Source organism: Globicephala melas, chromosome 1 (genome assembly GCF_963455315.2).
Source record: "Globicephala melas chromosome 1, mGloMel1.2, whole genome shotgun sequence".
Taxonomy (NCBI): Eukaryota; Metazoa; Chordata; class Mammalia; order Artiodactyla; family Delphinidae; genus Globicephala; species Globicephala melas.
The window spans coordinates 71,607,477-71,618,079 of NC_083314.1; positions in this window are offsets into that span (position 1 = coordinate 71,607,477).

The following is a 10,603-nucleotide window of genomic DNA, read 5'->3' on the forward strand; positions in this document are numbered from 1 at the left end:
CAGGCCTCAACCTTCTTCCCATCTCGCCCTTCCTCCGACCAGCAGGTCAAGGTCAGAGGAAGCTGAGCTGACGGTGGACACTGTGGGACTCTGGAGGCTGCAGCTTCTGCACCCAGCTCTGGGGCTGAGCGGGACTCACTGCTGGGTCAGATCGTCTCCTTGACCGTCCTCTGTGCTGGCCTCCCTCTTCTTCCTGAGGAGGTGGTGGAGTTAATCACTTGACCTCTGCCCTCCCTCTGCAGAGTTGTTTCACCCCATTCTTTCCTAACCACCGGAAGAGAGGCCCCAAAGCTGTTGAGTGGTAACAACAGAGGTAGCAGCAGCCCTGGGGCCTGCTCTGACCACCGGAATCTGCTGTGGCCTCTCCGCTCTGAGCAATCCGCCACGTGTCGGGGCCTCCTCCACCTCTCACTAAGCATGTGAGAATTTGTGTTGAAGCTATCTTTTCATACTGCCATTTCTTGTCTCTCCATTTGGCATATGTGCCCCTCTGGGACAGGGACAGAGGTCTTTCTGCCTCAGTCACAATACCCACTACATAGTACCTTGCCCACTCATCTTTCTGCTGTATCCTCCCACTCCAGCCTCACCCCACCGCCATCCCTGTCTAGCCCTGTCTCACCCTGAATATCTTCCTTTTCCCCACACTGGGCTGTTGAGGGCTGCAGAAGAAAATTCAACAACAAAGAGCAACTGCAGATTGAGAGCCTTCAATTTCAGCTGGGTCCCCACTGTCCTGGGAATCCTTGTTTCTGATCCACAGCTTTCCCCTTTCTCCAAAGGGCTGATTCCAAACCTTCACCATCTCTTCAGGATCCCGTTCCATCATCATAGCTTTTATCAGCCTACACTCTCCTTCTCCAAGTAAATGGAGGCCCCAATTAGGGATTCTGCCGACCTCACCAACAATCCCTCAACATCAACTGACCTCATCTGTGCCCGTAAATGACCACATTCACCTCTGCTCTGCATTAGGGAGCTCTCCTCCTTTCCTCAGTCTGTCCTTCCCCGTGTGCTCTGGACATCACGGCTTCATCTGGTAGGTCATCCAGGACCTGCCCAGTTCACGATATCTCTGATCTTTCTTCAACTGCTCCTTTTCTGTTGGCTTTCCACTCTTAGTTCATTATCCTCCCATGTAAAAATCTATGTTGGAATACCATCCAGTTTTTCCCTACTGTGTCTTTCTTTCCCATGTGTCTCTTTTACTACTCATACAGAACACTTCGCTTCTGATACCTCTGGTCTCCAAATGTGTGTGTGGTTCTTTCCCCACACCAAGCAACTCTCTGTGGCCCCAGCTGGGTGTCTTACAATTTGACTCAATTCTGACACCATCTACCCCGAGACAGTGTTAGATTTCACAGATTAAGGGCTCGTTCCCACAAGATTACCTCCCTCTGCCATTTCAGACACCAGTCTCAAGCCCAGGTTGTAGATCAGAGGTTCCAGTGATCCCCTCTTCTGATTCAATTAATTTGTTGGAGTAGCTCACAGAAGAGTGGGAAACACTTACTTACATTTACCAGTTTATTAATGGATATGATAAGGGATACAGATGAACAGCCAGATGAAGAGATAAATAGGGCAAGGTCTGGAAGAGAGCTTCTGTTCCCTTGGAGTTGGGGTTCACCAAACTGGTAGCTCCCCTAAACTCGTGCTATTGGGATTTTATAGGGGCTTTCTCATGTAGGTGTGATCAGTTATTAACTATTAACTCCATTTCCAGCCTCTATCCCTCCTCCGAAGGGTGGGGAATGGGGCTGAAAATTCCAAGCTTTTAATCATGGCTTGGCCTTTTTTGTGGTCAGCCCCTCCCACCCAGGAGTCCATCCAGAGTCATCTTAATAGAATAAAAGATGCTCCTGGCGCTCTTGTTACTTAGGAATTTACAAAGGTTTTAGGAGCTCCATGTCAGGGATGGGGTCAAAGACTAAATACTAAAGCAAGAGATGCTTTTATCACTGAGAAATTATAAGGATTTCAGGAACTCTGTGCCAGGAACTGGGGGGAGAGAATAATGTATATATTTCCATTATCTCACAAAAACCAAACCAGCAAACCAAAATAACAGGTGGTGTTCTTCCTGCGGTAGCTTCTTTCCTAGCTCCTTTTTAGTTGGAGACAAACCCTTCTTAAGTGCATAAACTAATACAATTTACATGAAAATATAATAGAATAGTATATTTAAAAAATGACTACAATGGCAGTATAGCATCAGGAGTGTAGATCACACATTTGATTCCTTAATAATTTAATAGTTTAGTTCATAACTTAATCATTCCTTGTATACTCTATATTCATTTTTAATTAATTAATTAATTAATTAATTAATTAATTAAATGGCTGTGTTGGGTCTTCATTGCTGCTCGCCGTCTTTCTCTAGTTGCGGTGAGTGGTGGCTACTCTTCATTGCGGTGCGTGGGCTTCTCATTGTGGTGGCTTCTCTTGTTGCGGAGCATGGGCTCTAGGCGTGTGGGCTTCAGTAGTTGAGGCACGCAGGCTTAGTAGTTGTGGCGCACGGGCTTAGTTGCTCTGCGGCATGTGGGATCTTCCGGGCCAGGGCTCGAACCTGTGTCCTCTGCATTGGCAGGCAGATTCTTAACCACTGTGCCACCAGGGAAGTCCTATATTCAGTTTTGTCATGATGAAGGAGAACCAGAATGAAGGCTCTATGTTTTGATCTGATGGTGGTTATTCAGGAGTTTACTTTATAATTATTCATTGTACTATGCATTTATATTTTAGGCACCCTTTAATATTTGTGCTACCTCTCAATTTTATAAAAGTTAAAAATAAAATAAAACCATCACAACCCCCTAAAAATTAAACTCATTTTCTATCACTCCACTCTCCAGACCTGCTGGAGAGAGCTTTATTACCATCCTTAGCAGACCCATAAGCCAGAAGTATGGGTGTCTGTAACAATGCTGCTGTTCTGTCTGTGATGCCCTCTTCCACACTCCTTTCTCAATCCTCCTGGCAGGCCTGGGTGCCCCAGGCAGCACCTAGCTCACCTCCTCTGGGAAGTCACTCCTAATGCTCCAGGGAAGAGTAGAGCATGCTTTCCTTATGCTTGTGTCACACCTTGGGCATACCCCCATAGCACAATTCACATCAAGTCTTAGTTGGCTGTTTTAGGTTTATCTTCCTCTAGACTGTAAGCACAGTAAAACAGAGATTGTGACTTTTCCTTTACGTCTTTGCCCAGTGCCCTTAATAGTCCCCTTCTCAAAATAGGAGTGATATTACAAATATCTACTTACAGATATGATATGAGCAACAGCAATCATGACAGATGCCAACTCTGAGCAACCTGGAAAGCTTTGTTTGGTGTATTGGCTGAACTTCTTCCCTGCCTTTGGGCCAGTAAGATGCACCCGTGCATGCACCAGTAACCTGGGCTGTTCACTGCTCCCATATTACACTTATATGCTTCTGTTTTGGTCCTGTTCTCTTCTTATGATTTGGCTTTCATTCCTTATTTAAAATCCAGCCCAGCACTATAGATTTTGGTTTTGTGACAAGCATTTCTGTCACCCATCCTGGAGCCCTTAAACTTGGCATTTCGTGTCTCTCTTGGAGTTGGCTCCTGTGGGATACTCCAGATCCATCTGTAGTCTCAGCCCTTTTGCTGCCTGAGGTGGGGTGGAGTTTTAGATGCCCATTACTTAGCCCAGTGCCTGGTCAATGAAATATGTATCCATTGGTGTGGCTCCCTCTCTACTGAGCCTTACCCTTGACCCTTCATATGACTGACACTGCTATTGCCAGTTACCCAGTCTTGGGAGTTCCATATCTTCCTTTAGCACTTGCTTGTTACGTTTGGGGGGCATTTCTATCTTTCTGTGTACCATTCTATTTGCAACTCTCCCCAACTCTACTTGCCTGGGTTAATCTCTTGAATGTAATTTGGTTGTTTTATCATCTCCCATTTCTATAGTCTGTGAAGGTGATGTCCTGTTTCTAGGAAATTAAGACTTACCATATGCATGTATTTCTTTGCAAATGCTGCCAACCACTAAGACCATCTTGCTTAGTTCTTCTATCTCTAATATTCTGCCTAAGGGCTGCACCTTCTGCTTGATTCCCTGTCCCCAGAGGAGCTGTGAAGTTGCAGTTCCCCCTACCCAGAATGTTTTTTCTGTAGCTCTTCGCCTGGCTGGATCCTTCATATCGATCATTTCTTAGCTCAGATGTCACCTCCTCAGAGAGGTCTTCTCTGGCCATGAATCTACCAGTCACTCTGTTAAATCACCTTTTAAAACTACCTTCATGGCACTTATGCTTCTCTGAAAGGATCTTGTCTCATTTTTCACTTATTTATGGTGCATACCCCAACTGGAGTGTAAGCTTCATGGGAGCAGGGACCTTGTATCTCTTGCTCACCCCTCTAGTCCAATGCCCTTGAGCAGTGGTTCTCAAGTGGGGACAATTTTGCCCCCCAGGGGACATTTGGAAATGTCTAAAAACTTTTTTGTTTGTCATGAATGGGGCAGGGGTGCAGGCATCTAGCGGGTAGAGGCCAGGGATGATGTTACACATCTTTACAATGCACAGGACGGCTCCCGCTTCCTCTGCAACAGGGAATTAACAGGCTCCAAATGTCAAGTGTTGAGATTAAGATATCCTCCCTAGAGCAATACCTGACACACAGAGAGTATTCAATAAATAATTGTTGAATATAGGAGTGAATAGTCTTCCCATTGCCTCAAAGGGGCTCACTGATTCTTATAGATGTACCTGGAACCTGGGTTTAGAACATCTTTGTCAATCTGTAAATTTGCCCAACCTATTTTCTAGTCTATTTTACCTGTGAGAATTTCTGACCCACTGATTTCTGGTTGTCATTTGAGTAAGTATCAGGAAGAATTTTCTAATATCTCGCCAAAAGATGAGTGCAGAAATCTCCTGTTTTTCCACTCTTGCTGTGGTAATGTTTCCACAGTGGCAACATCTTACTTTGCTCTTATCAAAGTACATTTTACTTAGTTTAATGATCAGAACAGCTCTCTGAGAGGTGGTAATTACTCCTTTTTTACATTTTGTATTTTTATCAAGATATAACTTACAGTAATGTACAAAAAGTTTAAGTGAATAGCTTGATGAACTTTTATATATGTATGTACATGTAACCACCACCCATCTCAAGATGTAAAACATTTCTAGCACCCCAATAGTGTTCTTTGTGTCCCCTCCTACTTGATAATTTCCTCAGAGTTAACCAATATTCTAACCTTTTACCATAGATTTGTTTTTTTTGGATTTTGAATTTTGTATAAGTAGAATCATTCACTGTATACCTTTTGGTGTCTGGCTCCTTTATTAATAACCAAGTCGATAAGATCCATCCACATTTTTGCGTGTAGAAGTAGTCTATTCTTCTTTTTTTTAAAAAAATTAATTTATTTTTGGCTGCGTTGGATCTTCGTTGCTGCGTGCGGGCTTTCTCTAGTTGGGCGAGCGGGGGCTGCTCTTCATTGCGGTGCATGGGCTTCTCATTGTGGTGGCTTCTCTTGTTGCGGAGCACCGACTCTAGGTGTGTGGGCTTCAGTAGTTGTGGCATGTGGGCTCTAGAGCGCAGACTCCATAGTTGTGGCACAGGGGCTTAGTTACTCTGCGTCATGTGGGATCTTCCCAGACCACGGATCAAACCCATGTCCCCTGCATTGGCAGGCGGATTCTTAACCACTGCGCCATCAGGGAAGTCCCAGTTTATTCTTTTTCATTGCTAGGTAACAGTCCATTATATGAATATAACATGATTTATTTATTCATCTAATGATGACTGATATTTGGGTTGTTTCCCATTTTGAATTATTATGAATAAAGCCAATATGAACGTTCTTGTATATATTTTCTTGAGTATGTACAAATTCTCCTGGGTTGTAGGGCATATGTAACTTTAGTTTTAAAAGATATTGTCAGTTTTCCAAAGTGACTGTACCAACTTACACTCCCATTAGCAATGAATCAGAGTCTCAGTTGTGCCTCATCCCTGCCAATACTTGGAATTTTCAGTCTTTTAAATGTTAGCCATTTTGGTGGGGATATAGTTGAGTCTCATTGTTTTCTGATATCCAACAATGTTGGGGACCTTTTTGCTGCTTGTTGGTTAACTGGGTATCATTTATTTGCCAAGTGCCTGTCCTAGTCTTCTGTCTTTTTTTTTTTTTTTTTTTTTTTGGGTTGTCAGTTTATTTCTTACTGATTTTTAGGAATTCTTTATAGACAGGCATACCTCGTTTTATTGAGCCTCACTTTATTGCACTTTGCAGATACTGAGTTTTGACAAATTGAAGGGTTGTGGCAACCCTGTGTCACACAAGTCTATTAGCTCCATTTTTCCAACAGCATTTGCTCACTTTGTGTCTCTTTGTCACATTTTGGTAATTCTCTCAATATTTCAAACTTTTTCATTATTATTATATTTGTTATGATGATCTGTGATCAGTGATCTTTGATGTCACTATTGCAATTGTTTTGGGGTGCCACAAACTGCACCCATATAAGATGGTGAACTTAATCAATTGTTAAAATGACAACAAAGGATTCAGAATATTACATAAACTTAGTTGATGAAGCAGCAGCAGGGCTTGAAAGGATTGACTCCAATTTTGAAAGAAGTTCTACTGTGGTCAAAATGCTGTCAAACATCATTGCCTGTTACAGAGAAATCATTTGTTAAAGGAAGAGTCAATCCATGTGGCAGAGGAGGCTCAAGTAAAGGGCGGAGCCTGACTTTCCTTCTCCAACCCACTACTCCCCATCTGGGCAGAGACTACTTCAATGTGCATGGTGTGAGGGTGTGCTCTAACTTCATTGATTTACATGTAGTTGTCCAACTTTCCCAGCACCACTTGCTGAAGAGACTGTCTTTTTCCCATTTTATATTCTTGCTTCCTTTGTTGATGATTAATTGACTGTAGTTGTGTGGGTTTATTTCTCGGCTCTGTTCTGTTCAATTGATCCGTATGTCTGTTTTTGTGCCAATATCACACTATTTTGACTATTGTAGCTTTGTAGTATTATCTGAAGTGTGGGAGGGTTATGCTTCCTGCTTTGTTCTTTTTCCTTTGTATTGCTTTGGCAATTCTGGGTCTTTTATGATTCCATACAAAATTTAGGATTATTTGTTCTAGTCCTGTGAAAAATATCATAGGTATTTTGATACAGATTGCATTAAATCTGTAGGTTGTTTTGAGTAGTATTGCCATTTTAACAATATTAATTCCTCCAATCCAAGAGTATGGGATATCTTTCCATTTCTTTGAATCATCTTTAATTTCCTTTATTAATGTATTATAGTTCTCAGCATATAAGTCTTTCACCTCTTTGGTCAGGTTTAATCCTAAGTATTTTATTTTTCTTTTGGTGTGATTTTAAAAGGTATGGTTTTGTTACATTCCCTTTTTGATATTTCATTATTAATGTAAAGAAATGTAACTGATTTCTGTATATTAATCCTGTATCCTGCTACCTTGCTGAATTCATCTATCAGTTCTAGTTGTTTTTGTATGGAGTCTTTAGGGCTTTCTCTATATAGTATTATGTCATCTGCATATAATGACAATTTTACCTTGTCCCTTCCAGTTTGGATAACTTTTATTTCTTTTTCTTGCCTGATTGCTGTGTCTAGGATTTCCAATGCTATGTTGAATAGAAGTGGTGAGAGTGGGCATCCTTGCCCTGTTCCAGATTTTAACAGGAAGGATTTCAGCTTTTCACCATTGAGTATTATATTTGTTGTGGGTTTGTCATAAATGGCTTTAATTATGTTGAGATATGTTCCCTCTATACCCACTTTCGTAAGAGCTTTTTTAAAAATCATGAATGGATGTTGAATTTTGTCAAATGCTTTTCCTGTGTCTGTTGAGATAATCATGTGGTTTGTCTTTCTTTTATGAATGTGGTGTTGTATCACATTGATTGATTTATGTTGAACCATCCTTGTGACCCTGGAATGAAATCAGCTTGACCATGGTGTATGATCCCTTTTATGTAATGTTGGACTCAGTTTGTTAATATTTTGTTAAGGATTTTTGCATCTATGTTCATTAAAGATATTCACCTGTAATTTTCTTTTTTTGTGGTGTCTTTGTCTGGTTTCAGTGTCAGGATGATGATGGCTTCATAGAAGCCATGAATTTGGGAGTATTCCCTCCTCTTAAATTTGTTTTGAATAGTTTGAGAAGGATAGGTATAAGTTCTTCTTGGTATGTTTGGTAGAATTCCTCAGTGAAGCTGTTCAGTCCTGGATTTTTGTTTGCAGAGAGTTTTGTTTTGTTTCATTTTTAAATTACAGATTCTATTTCACTTCTAGTGATCAGTCTATTTAAATGATCTGTTTCTTCTTGACTCAGTTTTGGCAGGCTGTATGTTTCTACAAACTTGTTCATTTCTTCCAGGTTGTCCAGTTTGTTTGCATATAACTATTAGTATTCTCATAATCTTTTTGTATTTTTGTGGTATCTATGGTTAAAATTTCCCTCTTTCTTTTCTTATTTTGTTTATTTGGGTCCTCTCTCTTTTCTTCTTGGTGACCTTGGCTAGAGGTTTGTTGATTTTGTTTACCTTTGCAAAAAATTAGCTCTTGGACTTATTGATCTTTTCTATTGTTTTTTTTTTAATCTCGATTTTATTTATTTCCTCTCTGATTTTCATTATTTTCTTCCTTATATTGACTTCGGGTTTTGTTTGTTCTTCTATGATTCTTTTAGGTGGTAGTTTAGGTTGTTTGTTTAAGATTTTTCTTGTTTTTTGATACAGGCCTGTATTGCTATGAACTTCTCTCTTAGAACTGCTTCTGTTGCATCTCATAGATTTTGTAAGGTTGTGCTTTCATTTTTGTTTGTCTACAGGTATTTTCTGATTTCTTCTTTGATTTCACTTTTGATCCAGTGGTTTTTTAAGAGCATGTTGTTTAGTCTCCATATGTTTGTTCTTTTCCCGTTTTTCTTTCTGTGGTTGATTTCTAGTTTCATATTGTTGTGGTCAGAAAAGGTCTCAGTTGAGTTCATTTTTCAGTTATTTTATATTTTATTCCTACAATTTTCATTTGGTTCTCAAAAAATTCATTTTTTCAGGTAACTATTGCTGCATAATGAAGCACCTCCAAACTTAGTAGTTTAAAACAACAACCACTTATTTAGTCAATGATTCTGCTAGTTGGCAATTTGGGCGGGGCTTAGCTGGGTCATTATTTTCATTTCAGCTTGCACCATTTTTGCATATAGGGTCAGCTGCCAGATTGACTGGGGACGGCTGATCTAAGAAGGCCTCAGCTTGCTGCATGTGATCTCTCATCCTCCAGGAGGCTATCTGAGTCTTGTTTATATGTCAGCTAGACAACATGCCAAGAGAACATGTAGAGGCACATTCCAAGAGGCATGTGCAAGGCCTCTTCAGATCTAGGCTTAGAACTGGCACAACATCATTTTTACTGCATTCTGTTCAGAAAGCCAGCCCAGTTACAAGAGATGGGAAAGTGAACTCTATCTCTTGATGATGGAAGGAGCTGCAAAGTCACATTTCAGGGAGCATAGCCATTTTGCTTTCTATCACACTAGTTCTCTGCTGTAATTCTCAAACATATTTTATTTCCTTGAACATGTTAAACAAAATTACTTTAAAGTTTATGGCTGATAACACTATTATCTAGATGTCCCTTGGATTTATTTCTATTTTTTCTTTTGGTTTTTGGACATGTTTCCTCTTCTTATGCCTGTTTATTTTTTTATTTCATTTTGGACACTGTTGTATGAAAAATTTTAGAAATAGTTTAATGCGCTGGTTTTTGTTATTTTCCTCCAGGAATAATTTGTATTTGCCTCTAGTCAGATTAGAAATACTAGAGATATTAGATAATGTTAATCCAATTCAGGGTTGAAATTATTCAAAACTGGGCTTCAATCTCTGTGAGAGCTGGCCTATTTCTTTTCTTTTCTTTTTTATTAACTTTTTGGCTGCGTTGGGTCTTTGTTGTAGTACATGGGCTTTCTCTAATTAAGGAGAGCTGGGGGCTACTCTTCATTGGGGTGCATGAGCTTCTCATTGCGGTGGCTTCTCTCATTGTAGAGCATGGGCTCTAGGTGTGCAGGCTTCAGTAGTTGTGGCACACAGGCTCACTAGTTGTGGCTTGCGGGCTCTAGAGTGCAGGCTCAGTAGTTATGGCACATAGGCTTAGTTGCTCCATGACATGTGGGATCTTCATGGACCAGGGATCGAACCGGTGTCCCCTGCATCGGCAGGCAGATTCTTTTTTTATTTTTAAATTAATTAATTAATTAATTTTTGGCTGTGTTTGGTCTTTGTTGCTGTGCGTGGGCTTTCTCTAGTTGCGGTGAGCAGGGGCTACTCTTTGTTGCGGTGTGCGGGCTTCTCATTGCGATGGCTTCTCTTGTTGTGGAGCATGGGCTCTAGGGTGAGCAGGCTTTAGTAGTTGTGGCACATAGACTCAGTAGTTGTGGCACGTGGGCTCTAGAGCGCAGGCTCAGTAGCTGTGGTGCACAGGCTTAGTTGCTCTGCAGCATGTGGGATCTTCCAGGACGAGGCTTGAACCTGTGTCCCCTGCATTGGCAGGCAGATTCTTAACCACTGTGCC